At 56.4% G+C, this 19,201-nt stretch overlaps 1 protein-coding gene across 5 annotated transcripts in view; it reads right to left on the minus strand.

Annotated features, from left to right (window-relative positions):
- Nucleotides 1-19,201, minus strand: part of AHDC1 (AT-hook DNA binding motif containing 1) — a 64,991-nt gene that overhangs the window by 36,046 nt on the left and 9,744 nt on the right. The window contains exon 1 of one of the 5 annotated variants that reach the window (XM_043446102.1): nt 1,264-2,038. The exons of the other annotated variants lie outside the window; for them this stretch is intronic. The gene's annotated coding sequence lies outside the window, so the exon portion shown is untranslated. Of the gene's footprint in view, nt 1-1,263; nt 2,039-19,201 lie in introns of those variants that run through there. 5 annotated transcript variants of the gene reach the window in all.

Here is a 19,201-nt window from a genome sequence, read left to right on the forward strand (position 1 = left end):
ATGGGAGGGAGAGGAAAGCAGAATTCCATAAGCTTCTTAGCCAGCCTGGACCATACCCCAGGGAGCTGGGCCAGGGGCTGCCCCAACTTCTCAGGCCCAGAGCTCTCTGCCAGCCCCTGCCCCCGCCCCCATCCCAACAGCAGAAGTAGTGAGGAGACCCCGCCCCCTCCCTGGGCCTCAGTTTCTCCATCTGTACTAAGAGCTAGCCTGTGGTGGTTTTGTCACTAAGCTGTGTCCAACTCTTGCAATACCATGGACTGTAGCCCGCCAGACTCCTCCTTCCATGGGATTTTCCAGGCAAGAATCCTGGAGTGGGTTGCTATTTCCTTCTCCAGGGGATCTTCCCGACCCAGGGATTGAACCCGAGACTCCTGCACTGCAGGCAGATTCTTTACCAACTGAGCTACCAGAGAATTCTTAGGTTAAAAAAAAAGAAAGCCTAGCAGGAAGGATTTCTAAGGGCCCTTCCAGCTTCAACAATGTGGTGACCATCCTGATTCTCAGTCTCCAGAGCAAATGTGTAAGTCTCTCCCCCAGACTGGAGCTGAGAATAACCATAAATGTGTGTTCAGTGAATAAATGAACACTCAGTAGAACCAACCTCCTTCCATCTTTTCCAGCCCACCTGAGAGGCACCACTTACCCTGCAAAGTCAAATTTCTCAGGGCTTTTGGAGAAGAGATTCAAACACTTTTGAAGGCTCTGAATGGGGCTGGCTGTCTCATACACAGGTGCCCTTTATTTCCTGTCCTGACTGTATGCAGACACTATGGGAATTGCTTTAAGTATTGTGCAACTTTAAGCCCCACTACAAGGCCGCGGACTACCTTTTAATTCGTTATTGTTTTGTTTATCTTTGTTGTGGCCTACCTTCTACCATCCAGTATTTCAAATGAGCAAAGGGACTAAGGAGTGAAGGGGCTTGCTCAAGATGACTCAGCCATGGAGCGGCAGAGAAGGTATCAGAACTGTACCTTCGATCCCCTCGGCTTCTTTCACGCGGTGAGGGTTTGCTGGGTTGGCGCAGGAGGTGAAGTTGAACAGGGACCACTGGTAAGGGCGGGGGTGGGGTCCAACCCAGGATGGGGAGGCGCCTGCTGAGTTGCCAAAGGGTTCCTCGGTTTGCAGAGCACCAAATGGTACTGGAACTAGCGAAGTGGTGGGAAAGCATCCCTTCCCCTCCCCCACAAAGGGCAAGGTAGACCTCTTTCCCTCCCGCAAGCCAGCGAGCGTGCCAAGAGTGAGCCCTAAGAGGTCACTTACCTACTCCCCTGGATCTCAGGGCTCCTTGTAAAAGGAAGCCCTCCCAGGAGCCCTTTTCTGGACTCCCAGACCTGCAAGGTGCAGAGCGGGCCCCCCAAAGAAAGCTGCCGCCGCCGTCGAAAAAACCATCCAGGATTTTTCCGGCACATCCGACCCCCACCGGGTCCGCAGTTGCGAGGGATGGGGGTGGGGAGTGGGGGGTTCTTGTGAGCTGGCTGCCTCACCTCCCTCCTAGAAACCTTTGGGGGGCCATGAGCTTGAGCAGGAGGCTCTGGTCTGCAGGCCCAGCGGTTCTCGGGCCCGAACGGTCCGCGCCTTTTCCCGCCGCCGCCTCTCCGGCTACCTGGCAGGCCTGCGCGGCCCCCGAGCCTTGCCACCCCCGCCCCCCACCCCCGCCAGATGAGGCCGCAGAGCTACTGACTCCTGGAGGAGGTGACGGGCCGAGAGGGAAACCAGGCAGCTGGGGGAGGGGCGCCGCCTGCACCTGGTCCCTCTAGGCCGCCCCGGCCGGGAGGGGGCGGGACTGGACCCCCGCCAGACCCCCCGAAAAAGCGCGGCGGGGGACCCGAAGGCGGTGTGTGCTGCCCGCCTCGCCTGGCGCGCCGTGCAGGGGCGGGGCGGGAGATCTCTTACGCCCCCCCACCCCACCCCCGATTACCCTCGCCGCGGGGGCGCCCCCTAGGGTCGGGCTGCAAGGCGCCCCTTCCCGAGCCGCGCGCTCAGCCCGCTCCCCCGGCCGGCCGCGCTCTCCAGCTGCAGGAAATTCCAGAAGCTCTCCATCATCCCGGCGCAGCGCGCAGCCCGGGCTGCCAAGGCTCCCCGAAGGAGAGCCACATGCCGGCCGGCCGCGCGGCCCGCCCTCGGCTCCCCCCCAACCCCCGCCCCACGCCGCCTCCAACCCGGCCGGGCAGCCACGTCGGGCCGGGCGGGGGGCCCGGCCGGCCGCCCCTTCCCGCGCCCCGGGCCCAACGGAATGCGTGGCAGCCCCGGCCGGGGGCTATTTTCAGCGGGAAGGGGAGCGGCCCGGCCTCGGTGTTTTTTGGCTTTTTCCTGGCCCCCGGCCCGCCAGCCCGGGCCCTCGGCTGCCCGCGGAGTGGGGGGGGGAGGGGGGTCACGTGGCGGGGGAGGGCGGTGGAAAGGGAGGGCCGCCGCGATCCGGCTTGGGGCTCGGGCCCGGGCCCAGGCCCGGGAGGCGCCCGGCGGCGGTGCGGACCTGCGCTTCTCGGCCGAGGCCGAGCGGCGGGATTATTAATAGCGCGCCTGGCTCCGGCTGCGGCTCCAGGGCGCCCGCTACCTGCACGCCCCTCCTCCGGTGAACACGGGCGGCCAGGGCACTCCCTCCCCAGCGACGGACTCAGGCCTTACTGGATGGCGCGGCTACGCACCAGTGGCCAATCACCGGCCTCGATTTCCTCACCTGTAAATTGGGGATGAGCCTTACCTGGTTTTACAAGGGGAGTTACGGAAATAAAGGTTTTGCTCGCCGTATGCCTCTCCTTGGCCAAAACGACTTCTCTTTTGGGGGGCCTCAGTTTTCTCGTTCATAAAATGAGGGAATCCGAGAGGACTCTTAACGGAGGAAGAATCCCTTATATTTGAATAATGCATTTTCACTTACAACCCACTTGAGCTCATGGACTACCCAGGGGCAAGAACCAGCACCGGGCGCTTGCCCTGTATAATTTGCATTCAGTAAACTCATTTAATTAAAAAGTTCCCATAAAGGAGGTAATGTTCCTTTTTTGCTGATGAGGAAACTGAGGCTCAGGTAAGTTAAGTGACCCGCCAAAGGTCACACAGTGGCAGGGGCCAGAATCAGATAAGCTCTGGCTCCAGAGTCTGAGTAACCGCTGAACTAGAGTGCCCTGAGACAAGCAGGACAAACACTGTCTCCTTTTCTTCGGAGGGTAAACTGAGGCTCAAAGCGATCTGCCCCAAGTTGCCTTTGGCCAGTTAGTGGCAGAGCTGAGCATGTAACACAGATTTTCCAGCTCCTAGTCTAATGCCCTGTGCAGCACTCTGAAGCTGTTCAGCTCCTGCCCTGGGATGGCGAGTGTGGCCCTAGGATGGGATCTAGAAATGGGCACAGAACTGTATCCAGGGCCCTGAGGGATCATGCTCTGCTCCCAAGGGTCAGGCCCAGACTCCCGTGCCCCCAGGATTCACTAATCCACCAAATTCTAGACTTAGCCCAGCCTCCCCATGAGGGTGAGGACACGTGGGGGTGAGGAGAGATGACATGCAGGGGTAACAGCCTGGGAGAAAGCCTGGAGTTGCTTCCTGTCCCCCTCCACCACCCCTTAGCAAGGAAGCACAAAGGTTGGCAGGCCCCCTACTCCGCCCCGGAAACCTGGCAGTTTATTTCTGTCTCTGGGCCCCCTGTTTCCACAGAGTCAGTCCAGGAAGGCTGGCAGCAGCTGGCTTGGAGGGGTGGAGCTCCTGCTCCCTCAAGGGTCCAGCTGCTACCCTGCCCCACCCCCACCTGCCAGACCAGACCGGACTCCAGAGTCAGAGGTGACACTGGGAGGAGGGAGGGAAGAGCTGGAGGCCAGTTGGTCAGGACTCCAAGGGAGGGACGACACCACCACCACCACCACGTCCTCCCAATCCGGAGCCTAGATGCTCTCCCAGGATAAGCCAGTCTATACCCAGTTCAGGTCTGCTAAGAATATAACCTCCGGTGTGACCAGCTCTATTTACTCCAGAGCATTCTGGCTCATGACTCCTCTGGACCCTGGTCCCAAAGAAAAGCCTGCTTCCAAACTGCCCAACGCTGGATGAATATGCACCCAATGTGGTAGAAACTAACTACTGGGCTCTGGGAATGTGGTTAGTTGGAACTGGGATGTGCTGTAAGTATAAAATATACACTAGCTTTTGAAGTATAAATATGAAAAAAAGAATATAAAATAGCACAATGATTGTTACAATGGTTTTATGTTGAAATGATTGTATTTTCGATATATTGGGTTACATAAGCTATATGATTAACATTAATTCACTTCTTTCTTTTTACCTTATTTAACATGGCTACTAGAAAATTTAGATTCATATGTGGCCCCTATTACATTTCTATTGGACAGTACTGTCCTAGATCATATGGCGTTCTGGCTTTGGACCAAGACTTTGCTTGCTGTAGATCAATATCTGTGTGGCTTTAGCTCATCCACTTCCCCATGTTCAGACCACAGCCTTGTGTGTGGGTCTAAATCTTACCACCCCACACCAGCCCTCCCCAGCTTTCTGTGAATCTGGCTCAGCCAGAGATTATGCTTTAGTTTGCTTGAAAGCACGGTCTAGTACATTTCTCGATCACCAGTTCCCAATATCTAGATCCAGCAAGAAGTGGCTCTAGATCACCCAGTCTTGTTTGCTTAGATTACTGTCTAGTCATATTTGAGATCTAGCCATCTACAGGAAGAATAAGGTTCTAGACCAGGGATTGGCAACTATGGCCCAAGGGCCAAATCTAGCTTGCTGTTTGTTTTTATGATTCACGTTTGATTGGTTCAGAGCCATGCTCATTCATTTTATGTACTGTCATGAATGCTTTCAAGGTACAGTGGCAGAGTTGAGTAGTCATGACAGAGACCCAATGGTCTATAAAGCCTAAAACTTTTACTATTAAACTATTTACAGAAAGTTTCCAATCCCTATTCTAGATGACCAACAAGTCCCACCCACCATAAATCTAGATTCCAACCTGAAATGATGACCTAGTCTAATCCAGAAAACCTCCCCCTGGATGGTACTGCTGACCCGGATCTAAACCAGAACCTAACACACACCCATGCTGTCTGGGTTCCAGATTCCCCTCTGATCTCAGGAGATGGGCCTCAGTACTCTTTTCTGGGATGGAAAGGGTGTTCCCACTTCCGAACTTTCCTAGAGAGATCAAGGCCCATTGGCCCTTGTCAATGGCCTTGGGAAGAGGGAGGGAGGGTAGATTCCAGAGACAGCACTGGAGGCTGAGTCAAAGAGTCAGGGGTAAGCTCTTCCTGCCAAGGGGGCAGAACATGATCAAGCCAAGAAAACAGAAAAGCCCCTCCCCTTCCCAGCAGGCTCCAGAGCAGGTCATTTAGCTGGGGGTCATGTGGGACAGGTACCAACCCCCTGCAAGTTAGACAAGTCACCTCCAAATGGAATCTTTCCCTACAACCACCTGTGCCCGTCATCTCAGGGCTCCATGGTTTTACTCTTGTGCTGCTTCTCCATGGCTTTCTTTGAAAATCCTCCCACATCTACTCTCCTCTTGCCATTTCTCCTTCCTCCATCCTAAAATCCTAGCCTTTAACCTAAGCAGCTAAGATCTCAAGTTCTAGAGCTGACACAGCCAGGCTTCGATTCCAGCTCTGACTTTGGGCAAGTCACTCCACCTCTCTAGGCCTAGGCCTCCTCAGCTTCCTTGTCTGATAACAGAATAAAACAATGGTACCTGCCTCATAGGGTTGTTGAGTAGACTTAACAGGATTATGATGCATATAGCACTTTGCCCAGCACCTGGCCCATAATAAGCATGTAATGCCAGGGACCTCCCTGGCAGTCCAGTGGTTAGGATTTCATGCTTCCACTGCAGGGAGCGCAGGTTTGATTCCTGGTTGGGGAACTAAGATCCCGCATGCTGTGGCATGCTCCACCCTCTCCCCTCCCCACCAAAAGCCTGTAATGCTGGCTGCTATTTTTTCTATTACTGATGATCTAGCTTGTCTCCATGAGTGGTCTTTGACAAGTTTGTAAACCTCACGCAAATTTTAACCAAAATGTGTTTTAGTATTTTTTCTGAAGAGGTCCATCATCTTCTCAAAATGGATTCTTTGCCCACAGGGTTAAAAAAGGGGGCGGGGGGCGGGGCTTTAGTTCAATCCAAATGAGGAAACAGGTACAGAGGGAACAGGACTAGCCCTGGGTCCCTCAGAAAATGAGAGGCAAGGAGTGCCCTGCGGGATTCAGTGTTTTCACTGCTGAGGGTCTGGGTTTGATCCCTGGTAGGGAAACCAAGATCCCTCAAGCAGCATGCGGCGCATTCAAGAAAAAAAAAAGTAAATGCAAGGCAGACCCAAGGCTAGCACCTAGGAGTAGCATCTCCCAGGCCCCACTCACTCTGTTCATCAGCCCAAGTGGTCTTTCTGATCTGACTTCCTCATCACTTCTTGCCCAGTCAGCTATGACAGTCCCCCAGAGGGTTCCTCACTTCCAAATGCCTCCCCTGAATCTGCTCCACCTAGTGCTAGATTCTTCTTCCTCCATCCCCATGACACCTGTGTCCCTGCTCCAACAACTTTTAAGAGCTCCCCACCGCTGACGACAACATCAAGGCCGAGGTCTCTACCCTGATATTCAAGAGCTGGACGGCCAGCTCTGGCTCTGCAACCTCCTCACTGTTCTCTCTCGTCTGGTCAGCCCTCCCCCCTCCCCCATATTCTCCACACCACCCCCACACTCACTCAGTTCTGGACAGCTTCTGCCCCTCTGTTCAATCATGCAGTGTCTCAGGGCCAGCCTGCTGCTGCCCCCGCTCTGCCCTCAGGGTTGCCCCTGGGTCCGGCCACTTCGAACCCCCTCTGATCAGGCCACACCGAGGGATGCTGACCACAGCTCTGGCTCTGGAAGGAGGCCTCTGCCCCTCCTCTCCAGCTCAGCCCCACCCCGAGATGCTGACCCACCTTGGCCCCTGTCTATATCCACCCCCACCCCCCCACCCCCAATTAACCTCTCTCTCCTCTAGACTTTCAGGAACAACACTCTTCTTGTCACAGGGAGTCATCAGGAGTCAGGCGCTGCAGCCTGTCCTCAGAGTCATGATTCCAAGGTCAGATTCTTTTCTTTGAGCCTCAACATCCTCATCTATAAAATGGGAACTGCAATACCTACACCTCGAGTGATTCTAATGAAGGATAAATACCTCATAAACTGGAAGGCACTTTTTTCTGCTACAACCTGTTCTGCAAATAATGTTATAATATAGCCATACAATAATTCTACACAATAGCCTCCATTTATAAGTTTACTTAAAACTGCAACCACCCCGTAACCCTGGCAGGCCCCAAGTGCTTTCCATGTTTTATTTTCCTCCTTGGCACATATCACCATCCAGCAAACCATGTATTTCACCGGTTTTTGTGTCGTTTACCCTCTGAATGTAAGCTCTCTGAGGGCAGCGATTTTTATCGACTTTGTTTTCTGCTGTGTGCCCCAGAAAAGTGCTCGACACCAAGGGTGCACTTGGCGGTTGAGGAATAAGTGGATGAATCAAGCACTTTCTACATGCCCAGCACTGCACAAAGCGCGCCCCCACAGATGGTCTTGTCTTAGGAGAGAGGTACCTCATTTTGAGGAGGAGACATCAAGCGACTTGCTCTGACCACACGGTAGGAAGTAGCCCGACTAGAATGTCCAGGACCTGCTCTTGATCACTGTGCTCTACTTCCTGTCCAGATGGGAGGTTATTTCTATTTCTACGTTAGCTGGGCCTCTTGAATCTGTCACCCTCCCTATCTCCCTGGGGCTGTCACTGTCCCTGGGCCCCTGAGGCCTCCAGCCCTCCCAGTCCTCTTTCTGACCTCCCTCAGCCATCTCCTGCCACATCTCAGCCCCGTGCCATGCTGTGTGCTGACCTCAGGGCCTTTGCTGATGTTGTGCGCTCTGCCAGGAAGGCACTGGCTTCCCATCTCTTTCATCTCGGCTTGTTTCTCAAGACCCACCTCTTCTGAGAAGCCTGGCAGCTAATCTTCACTCACTCTCTTCCCTCAGTTGTTTACTGCTGGGAAAACCCACCAGAGAGACAGATGCTGACTTGTTCCATTCCTCACTATCTGCCCACGTCTGTCCCTTTCCTGGCCAGGTCTCTCCCTCCTTCCTCTCCTGGGTCACTGCCCCCATCCCATGCCATCTCTCAATCAGGTTTAAAGCTTTGTAAAACAAGGGCCTGGCTTTTGAGTCTCTCAAACCCCAGCTCCACCCCAACTAGCTGTGTTTCTTTGGGCAGGTCATTGCACCTCTCTGGACCTGTTTGCTACCTGCAAAAGGGGGATGACGTGATCCCCTGTTTCATGAGCTGACCTGCCCAGCACATAGTAAGCACTCATCACCTATCAACCTGTGATCAGCATGTCGTGCCTCCCCATTTAGGCAAAGATCCTGAAAACCCTCAGCCTCCTCTTTTTCTCCTCCCTGTAACAGTTCCCCACCCTCTGAAAATGACTGATGAAGATAATAAGATCACTAACGTGTATTGACTGTTTATTATTTGCGGTGAATAGAGATATGTCTGGCACCCAGCAGGTGCTCAATATTGCTTATTATTTGTTTATTTATTTATCTGGCTGTGCCGGGTCTTAGTTGCGGCACACCGGATGTTCGATCTTTGTTGCAGCATGCGGGATCTCTAGTTGCAGCATGTGCGATCTAGTTCTCCGATAAGGTATCGAACCCGGGGCCCCCACATTGGGACTGCGGAGTCTTAGCCACTGGACCACCAGGGAAGTCCCCTCAATATTGTTTATTGAATAAATGAGTTAACTAGTTTAATCCTCAGAATACCCTATGGGGAGGGCACTATTGTTATACCCATCTTACAGACAAGGAAATCAAGGCCTAGAGAGGGTAAGTGACTCATCATGGTTGGGATTTACACCTAAGCAGTCTGACTCCAGAGCCAAGACCTTCACTGGCCTCTTCATCCTCACTATTCCCATCCTGATCTGCTCCAAGGCCAACCCCAAGGGCAGGTCCCGTTCTTTCTCCAGGTGTCGAGCCTTTACATTTAGATGGGTGCTCACTGGGCCCTGGATCCAGAGCTCAAACCCTTTCACATTTCATCTCATTTGAGCCTCACAAAATGCAATGGAGTCAGTGCCATCATTATTTCCTCATGACAGGTGAGGAGACTGAGAGCGGAGATCAAATAACTAAGGCCACACAAGAGTCCAAGCCCCAACTCCTTCAATTGCATCGGGTTTTATGCTGTTTTTCTCCCACTTTCTTACACAGCTGTTGCTAACTGGTCACACATGCCTGCCTTGTTTTTCCAGTCAGTCAGATGCTAAGCTCTCTGAGGGCTCAGTTTGAAGCCAACGCTTCTGTCAGTGTCTCTGTGTCCCCCACCCCCTACCGTGGCCAGCACTGTGGCCACAGGCCCAAGCTCCACAGAGGCTTCCTAACTGCTGACCTGCGCCTCCCAGCCAGGCCCACTCAGACACTCTGCCAGCTTCCCCCACAAAGCAGCTGTTGACTTGTGGGCTCTCTTTGCCCTATGAGATTTGGGCTTGGTGAGTATGGGGCTGGATTTCCCTTCAACTGAGGCTAGAGGCTCCCCGAAGATGCCACATCTCTGGGAATTCAGGGCTCCCCTCTCCCACGAAGAGCGTGGGAGGGATGGTTAGGGTGGCTCAGAACAGGGACTAATGGATCCCAGTGTTCCAAGTTCCAAGGCTGCTCCACCAGGTACTGGCTGTGTGACCTTGGACAAGGTACTTAACCTTTCTGAGCCTTACTTTTCTGATCTGTAAAATAAAGATGATGATAATACAGCTACTATGATGACTAAATGAATATCTGTTTATAAAGTTAGAAGAGTATCTGGGACACGGTAAGTGCTATGTGTTTGTTAAATAAAGAAATGTAGCGTTCCACCTAGCCACGGAAGGGTCACCCCGGTAAAGTACAGGGCAAATGACAAAGAAAGCCCCAGTTCCAAACAGACAACCGAAGACACCGGGGGAAATGCAAACAGGTGGCGGAGACCTCACACCTCGGGAAGCCCCTTGTGGCAGGGACCCATTCTCCTCCTCTCCCCACATCCTCAAGAGCCAGAGGACCCCATTTCCAGGCCCCTTCCTGACCGTATCCCCCTGCCCTAAGCCTCAAGCCACTTCCCCTCGCTTCCCTCTACCTATTAACTCTTTCCGTGCAGCCAGATTGATCATAGACAGAGTCCAGGCCCTGCTTTCCTTCATTGCTGTGTGACCTTGGACAAGTCACTTAGCCTCTCTGAATCTCACTTCCTCCTCTCTACAGGGGATAATCCTCCCCTGAAAGTCTGTCCTAGAGATCAACTGATAACTGACATCACACCCACGGATGTGTTCACAGGCATCTGAACATGTGAGTGTCTCACAGGCCTGACCACACGGGATGGGCGTGCTGTTTGGCACCAGGGTGGGGAAGGGAGCTGCTATTTAAAACTGACCCACACTTCATAAGTTTCCCCAACGGCCCGTAAGCACCACGTAGGTTGCAAGCCAAGCGCTCTGTCCTTTAGTCCATGACCTATGACATAAAAATACAGTTCTTGGGGGACAGGCAGGGGCTTCGTGTCAGCCTCTCTTCATGAAGTTATGGCATCTGAGGCCCTGAGGCAGGCCTGAGGGGAGAGGAGGAAGAAGTAGAGGGGCTACCAGTGAGGGGGAGGCGAGGGCCCCCCTTCGGAGAACTGGGGAGAACAGAGAAGACCCCTGGAGTGAGGGACAGAGGGGCAGGCCCCCAAGGCCGTCCAGTGCCCCCACTGCCAACTTGGCAGTTGCCTGGCCTGGCCTTCCACCCTTCCGAAAAGAAAGAGGAGCCAGCGGCAGGCAGCAAGTTACGATAGACCATTACCCGCCGTTAATTAATTAAAATAAACAGCAAATTAAATACAGCAAAATTAAAATAGCACAGGAAATTAATTCTCTGCCAGCCCCACCTCACAGGTGAGATGCTTAAAGAGCCCCTTGCAGCCAGGATCCCGGGCAGCTGGGGGTCACCAGGACTTGCCTTAGACCAGCAACACCAAGTATCCATGAACCCAGCCACCCGTGGGCGTTTACTGGCTCCGCCACCCTGAGATTGGCCTCCTGGCTCCTGAATCTCAGGGGACTCTAAGCCCTCGGCCACATTCCTGAACCCAAGCCCTGCTCCTCTGTCAGTGGGCAAGAAGGGTCCTGATGCCTTCTGGGCCAGGGACTAGGCACTGTGCCCTCCTGGGCACATGGCCCACATCTGCCACCATACGGGTCAGGGCAGGAGGGAAGAGGGACCTTGGCCTTCTCTTCTGGGTTCCCTCTGGGGCTGGATTTGGGTCCTGGTAGAGACCTCTCCCTTCTGTGCGGGCTCCCCTCATTTGGAGTGCCCAGAACCTCCTCCAGGGAACCCCTCATTTTGTTCCTTTCTTTGGCTGAGAATGCTCAGGAAGGAAGCACCACTGAGGCCCAGAATCCCATGTCCAGCAAAGCTGGCTGGACCAATCCCAGGACGTGATACTGGAACTCCCTCCTAAACAAGACTAAACACTTCATCACACAGATGGGGAAACCGAGGTCAAAGAGGGCAAGGCATCTGTTCTCCGTCACCCCATGGCTTCCTGGCAGAGCCTGGAGCTGAGTCTCTAATGGACACATTCCATGTTACCACCAAAACATGGCATTTCTGGAGTGCAGCTCAGTCCCGTGCTGACCTCCCTCTTAGCCTGGCCACCACTGTCTTGCCTCCATAATCCCATCCCATGACCCCCCTTTCCTGTGTCCCACACAACAGCCGGATTAGACTCCTTGCCCTTGGGCTGTTTTTCACATGGCTCCGCCTCGCTGAAGATCCTTCTCCCACCTCTGCCCGTCCAAGTTCAACCCAGCCTCAGTGCCAGTTCCTCTGTGACCCCCCAGAGCCCTCCTGCTCCCTTAACTTTCCAAGGTGCTCTGTCCTTGGGGAGAGTCCTCCACCCCACTGGGGAGGACCCTCTGCTGTCCACGTGAGCTGTGGTTGTGGCATGTGAGCTTCCCGAAGCCGCAGACCACCCTCGCCTCTGGGCCCCAGCACTTCGCACAGTACTCAGCACTCAGTAGGTATGCAGTCTCCTCTTCATCTGATTGCCCTGCTATGTTCTACTGATGACTGACAATAACAGCTATAGTTTATTGAGCATCTACTATAAGCCCAGCCCCTGTCCTGTCCCATCCTCCCATGATGGACCCAGGGCACAGAGGTTGTGTGACTTCCCTGAGGTCACAGCTCTGAAGCTGGACCCCTACCACGGGGCCTTGCTCCTGGATGAGTCTCCTTTCCTTCCCACTCACCCAGGTCAGACCACCATCATCTCCGCACCCTGTCCTGTCACTGAAGACGTCCCATGACTCTGTGGGGCCACTGGACAAAATTCAAACCCTTGAGCATGGCCTCTGAGCTTTGTGACATCTGGCTTCTGCCCTCTTGGCAGCGGTTCCTCCAGTCTCTGAACATCACCTTGGTTTCCAGCCTACCATACCCTGATTCACTGGTAGGTTTGGCATATGCTGTTCCCTCTGCCTAGAACACCTGCCCCCTGTTCCTCCTCCTGTGAATCCCTACTCATGTCTCAACATCAGAGATCAAGGGTTACCTTAACAATCGAGTCAGACGAGACAAGCAGCCAACAAATGGGCCACAAAACCGAGAGCTCGACGAGGGAAGGACCTCTGTCACCAGTGTGCGCGTGTGTGTGCTCAAGCCACTCAGCTGTGTCTGACTCTTTGCAACCCTATGGACTGCAGCCCGCCAGGCTCCTCAGTCCATGGGATTCTCCAGGCAAGAATACTGGAGTGGGTTACCATGCCCTCCTCCAAAGGGGATCTTCCCAACCCAGGGATCGAACCCATGTCTCCTGCACTGCCGGCAGATTCTTGACCGCTGAGCCACCAGGGAAACCCATCTCCATAGTATTCCCAAAGCTTAACCCATGATCAGTGCTCCATCAACATTTGCTGAATGAATTAAATGGACACTCCGTGTATTATTGTTGAGTAACAGAAATGACCGAAGAACACGAGGCCCCAGTCTGCGGGTCTGGAGGTGGAAGGGAAGAGCCCGAGGCCAGGGAGGACGTGATGGAGAACAGTGACAAACACTTCGGGGGCTGCTCTGCGGCAGAGCCACCCTCTTGGCAGAGGGAGTGTTTGTGAGAGACAGAGGAAGGAAAGTGATGGTGTGAGGGAGGCTCTGAAAGTATGTGTGTGTGCACGCATGCATGTGAGAAAGTGGTGGGGATGTATGCGGGGGAGTGTGTGTGTGTGCGCGCGCGCTGCATTTGTGAATCAGTCTGTGAGCAGCAGCGAGGAAGGTTGTGCAGGGGTGCACGGACGTGGCTCGTGGGTCTGGGAAGAAGAGCCCATGCGTTATCCTCGTGCATGGGGGTCCATGTGAGGGGGCGAGGGTGTGGGCCATGAAGGCTGTGGGGCCGGGGGGCAGGGACTGAGGAAGACAACCAGGAGCGGGGCACCTGAGGGGGTGTGTGAGTGAAGAACTGTCAGTGTGTGGGCGTGGAGGGCGTCGTGAGCGTGTGCGGAGGAGACGGTGTGCCCGTGAGCGTGCACAATGAGGTAAGGGACGTCAGGCTCTGCTGAGGGTGTGGCTGCCACGGCCTCGGCCATGGGCCCGGTGCCAGAGGTGGGGGCTGGCCCTGGGCCCAGGGTGGGCGGAGGGGGGGGATCTGACTGAGCAGAAGATTCCTCAGAGTTCTCCCCCGAGCCACAGGCGCCAGCTTACCACGTCCCCAGGCAGGCAGGTCGAGCAGGAGGCCCAGATGTGTGTGTGCGCCTCACATGTGTCCACAGCGAAACCTCTGGGCATGTATTTGTCTTTGTCTGGGTCCGGGTGTGCACGCCTGTGCTTGTGTGCGCGCTGCCGGCTGTGTGTCGCCGCCTGTCTTTGTCTCTGTCTGTATCTGGGCCTTTGTCTCGTTGTGTGTGGCTGTTGGTCCAGGCCTGCCCACAGGACTGTCTCTGGGGTGCTGTGTGCGTCTGGGTATATCTGTGTCCATGGAGCGCTGTGTGTCCTTGAGCTGTGCATGCCTCAGGAGGGCCGCCAGCATGCCCTGGGCCGCCTGTTTCCGTCTCTGATGGCTGGCCTTGGTGTGAGTGAGAGAATTGTGCTTTTGAGGCTGTGGGTCTAGACCTCGGGGTACCTCAGTGTGAGTATGTGCTTGTATTTCTGTTTGTGAGACTCCTGCCACGCGTGGTAATGTGGAAATGCTCCTGTGTGCCCGTGGGATGTGTGTTTGTGAGACCAAGGATCTGTGCGTGTGCCTCTATGTGTGGATGCGTGTGTTGGATGTGAGGGTGTGAGGGGTTTGTCACAGACTGGTGAGCAAGTTAATCTCAGACTCCGTGACACGTGGAATAAAATCACGCTCCCATAATGGGATCATTCGTCTTCCTGTCCAAGGAGAGAACCAACTCTTCACCCTCTGCCCTGGGGGAGCCCATGGGGCCAGGGCCAGGCTTAGGGCCCCATCCAGACCCCCTTGTGGCCTCAGCACCCCACCCCCACCTCTCCTCTGCCACACCAGGCCCATTCTGCCCCCAGAGTGCCCTGGTGCCCACTGCGGGCTGGGCTAGGCTCCAGGACATGTGATGGAGCCTTACAGGCCTGTCCTGGGCCCCCACCAGCCCCACCCACTGCTGAGGAGGGCCCTGCCCCAGATGGGAGGCGGGGGGGGGGGGGGGGGTTGCAGGAAGGAATCTCTGGGCCCCTCCTCCTCCCGGAGGGGAGGGATGAGCTGCAGGCCCGGTCGGGATTTTCCATCTCTCAGCAACAAGATTCCTGGTGAGCAGGCTGCGGGGCTTGGCAGGGCGCCTGCTGGAGACCCGCCCTCACCCGCCAGGACGCCTGGGTCCCCAGGGCCAGGCAGCAGTGGGTTCCCTGGGGAGCTAGGAGGGCCCCAGAACTCGAGGCTACAGCTGTCCAGACCTATGGGAAAGCCAGACCTTTCCGGGCTCCAACCCCGACCATCGATGATGGCTCCCTGGCCCCCCAGGCACAATGCCACCCTTCTCCTGGCGTCTCCCCAGCTGCAGGCTTTGCTTCAGAGAGCCCTTGCGGACCAGCCACCCAGCACCATCCACTCCCTGCCTGAGCCTCCGCACACACCCAGCCTGGGTTCAAGACCTCACCTCTGGGGTTTGAGGGCTCGCAAGGCCAGGGCTGTGCTGCTGATCTCAGAATGGGGCTCCCCAGGACGGGGCCATGTGTCCTGCAGCTGTGACGTCCCACTTAATCTTAGCATTCCTTCCTGACTGAGCAGTCAAGCACCAGGCCAGGATTTCAAATCTAAGGCTGGGGAAACTGAGGCAGCGGCACCTTCTGCCCTGCCTGCCATCATGAATCAGAGGCCACATCCAGGCGTCTAAGACACACAGGTTTTCAATTCTGCCTAACAACAGTGGTGGCAACTCATTCTTCTCCATAGAGGGTGCATTTGCAGGACAGGGGAGGCATCCATTGGAGGGAGAAGAGAATGAATGAGCCAGGTGGACTCCCTCAACCCCCAGCCTTGGACGAGCAGCCGGAGAGCAGGTTTGGTAAGAGATTAAGGTCGAGGAGAAGAGAACCAAGACGCTCCAAGATTTATGAGCCTAATTCTTCTCCCTTAAATTCCCCTCCAAGCCCCCCAGCCCTAGCCTGGTCCCTCCAGGGTCATGCTGTGGCCCCAGGCCAATGTCAAGGCCCTAACCCATCCATCAGCTGTTGCCAGGGAGTTTCCACCCCAACGGGTCCCAAAAGGAGGGGGCTCAACTGACATGCGGGGCCCAGATTGATGGGGACGGGGCAAGGTCCTAAAGAAGCAGCTGGACAGCCCCCTGCACCCTCCCAGGAGGTAAGGGCTCACAACTTCTAGGGAAGAAGCTATGCTGGAGGGTGGGGCCCAGGAGGAGGTGACCTCCCAGCCCTGGCACCACACCCAGCCCCGCTCTTCCAACAGCCCAGGAGACCTGGGATCCCGGAGAGGGGCCCGTAGTGCACAGGGTGTGTGGCCTTGGGCAGTTGCTGGTCCTCTCCAGACCTCAGCCTCCTCACCACATGACGCAGGAAGTGGTTCAGATCCCAGGTGTCCCCCCCTTTAGCTCCGCTCCCTCAGGGCTAAGCCTTGACCTCTCTCCAGTCCAGGGCTGTCACCGAGAATCTGGGCCAGATGGGGTGAGGCCTCGGGGTCACCTGGAGGAGTCCCTGAAGGCACCCAACTCAGAGCTGAAGAGCCTGGTGATTCCCCCCACTCGACTACACATCTGTTTTCTAGAAGAGTGAAACTGAGGCCTTGAGAGAGCCTTGGGGTCTGCACCAAGACCTGAGCTCCATTGGTGGGATGGTTAAGAGCATGCGCTTCGGGGTCAGAAAGACCTAGATTAAAATGCCAGCTGCAACAGACACTTGCTGTGTGAAGCCCCTTGCCTTCTCAGCCTCAGATTTCCTCATCTGTAAAATGGGCAATAGTGCCTCCCTCCTACAGGCTGCTGAGGTGAAATGAGAAACAATGCATGTAATGGGCTCGGCCAGTGTAGCAAACGCTTCGACAATGGTAGCTATCCTGACTGTGGGTAGTATTAACACAAAGCCAAGTGGCCAGGGGGGAAGAGGAGGAGGGGTCCCGACCTGGCTCATCCTCCGGCCCAGGAGAGCCAGCCAAATTCCTCGAAGCCCCCCAGCTGTCTCCCCTCTTCGTTAAAGGCCTCTCATTAGTGTGCCTGGGCACCTGCCCCTCCGCACGTAATAAGCCTCATTAGTATCTTAGCCCCAAGCTCTGAGCCCAGAGTCTGTGCATGTGCACACGCGTGTGGGTGGGGGGCTGCAACAGGCCACCAGCCAGGAGGCAGCATCCCCGCCAACCACACCCCCTGCCTGTCATCAGCAGGGCCCGTCACCACCCAGCTTGTCACCTGCCTGCCTTGCACCCGCACCACCTGTCACCCACCCAGCTCGTCACCCACCCAGCCCATCACCTGCACCACCTGTCACCCACCCCGCCTGTCACCGGAGCTGCCTGACAGGCATCTGGGTGGGGGGACAGGAGATGGGGAGGAGAAGACCACAGGGGTGTGGAGCTGGGGGCCCCAGAGACCCTGTAGGACCCCCACTTCAGCTCGGCATCCTGCAGCATCGCCATGGCAACCTCTCAGCCGCAACCACTTTCCCAAACATCCCCCACCCCACACCCCCCCCCCCAGGCCCTGCTCTTAGCTGAGCTGAGGCTGAGAAGAGTCTTGAGTGACAGCAGAACGGGGCAGGAAGGAGGCACTCATCAGCTGGCTGGCCTTGGCCATCCTGCCCTCCCTGGACTCGTTTACTCCATCTGCAAAATGGAGGGGCTGGAGACAGGGGAGGTTCCTGAACAGCCAGCCACCCCTTCCCAGCCTGGATGTGCTGAGCCAGTGGCCAGTCCACCTGTGAAGCCTGGGGGGGAGGTGGGCGGGGTACAAGCGGGCAGGGGATTCTAGGTTCTTCCACACACCTTTGCCCCTGGTCCAGTCCAGAGAGACTGGACCTCTGGCCCAAGCTCACACAGCCAAAGGAAAAGAGCAGGCTGCAAGGGAGAGGACGGCCAGCTGGAGCTGATGCCCCCAGGGGGTGACCCAAGGTGACTGGGGGGGGGGTGCTGAGTTGGCCCCCACCTCCAAGCTGCTTTATTTATAAAACCCAGCGCTCCAGGCCCAGCAACAGCTGCAGTGCTGCCCCTCCAGGGGGCACAGGCCGCAGGAGACAGGAAGGGTGGTGCCTCCCCCCAGGAGAGGGGTGCCCTGGGGCCCAGGCTCCCTCCACCGCTGGCCAGGGCAGGGGCTGAGGTGGGAAGGGGGCGTCCGCCTGCTCGTCCCCTCCCTGCCCCCCTCCTCTCCTCCAGGCAGGCGGCGATAGGATTACTTCTGCATGACTGCCCGCTCCACAGGGTTCCTGAGACCCTCCTGCCTGCAGCAATCTTTAAAATTCCTCCAGCCCGGCCTCGCTCCCTTTCTGCCCACGGTGAAGGCTCCAGCTCCTATCACAGTGTGCCCGCGGCCGCCACCGCCGAGCCTGCTGGAGGCCCAGGTCCCAGGACCCATCCTCAGGGTGTAGCCCGGTGTCCCCTAGGACCCTCTGAGACCCAGGTGCTGGCCCATCCCCTCTGGCCCCAGGTGCCCCTCCAGCCCCATAGGGCGCGGCTCAAGCTGGGGTCGGGCCTGCCAGTGGCGCCAAGGCAGCCGGGGCACATACGCGCAAACACACCTGGTGGGTTTTCTCGTGCCTGCTCTCGTCCTCTGCTGCCCAAAACCCCGATGTCCCCACCTCTGTTCTAACCGCCCCCTCCCTACCTCACCAATTCCTTGCTACCCCTGGGGTGGGCAGACAGCTGGGCCAGGCCTGTGCCTGTGGCTCCCCGGGGCTCACGAGGCAGGCAGGAGATCGATCCACTGAATTTTTTAAGGCTCTAATGGAGCCTGCATCCCCAGACTTGGGGCCTGGGACGCGGGCGATGTCTCAGGGACCCCTCCCTCGGCACTGCAGTTGCTTCCTCTTTCAGGTCTAGGGGGTCAGGGCACCTTGCTAGGAGCCTTCCCCCAGCAAGAGAAGAGGCACGAGGGGCCCCTGGGGAAGAGGTGGGGTTGGGGGGCTGTGAGCAATACCCAGAGCCCCCCCCACCCCAATCTCCTCAGCCCTAATGCAGGCAGAAGCAGCTCAGCCTCTAAATCACTTCCCTCACGCTGCCCTCTGAGGCGGATTCTGTGCATCTGTAATTAGGGGGTGGAACAGATGGTGGAGATTCCGTTTAAAATCATGCATCTAGTAAAGTAACCTTCACTGTCGGAACTGACTCCCAGGGAGACCAAGCCCCAAGCCCGGATCCTGGGGGGGTGTTTGGGGAGGGGGTATCAGGTCAAGCCAGCACCTTCCCCATCTTTTTCCCTGAAGTCCCAGGCCTGATGTCCCCCTTCAGGTGAGCCAAGGAGGAGGGGGATTTGGCAAGCACCTGACAAAGTGCAGGCTGGGGGTAAATCCCCCTGCCCAGCCCCAGGCCACCCCCGCCCCCACCATACATGCCAGAGTCAGGGCAGGGCTGGGTACTCAGAGTTCTTGGCTGAGAGACCAGGATGACCAGGTGCCAAGAGCCCCCAAAGAAGCCTCAAACCCCCAAAGCCTAGGCCAGGGTGCCCAGAGCACAGGGTCTTGGGTGGGGCAGCTTTGAACC

This window comes from Cervus canadensis, chromosome 24 (genome assembly GCF_019320065.1).
Source record: "Cervus canadensis isolate Bull #8, Minnesota chromosome 24, ASM1932006v1, whole genome shotgun sequence".
NCBI lineage: Eukaryota > Metazoa > Chordata > Mammalia > Artiodactyla > Cervidae > Cervus > Cervus canadensis.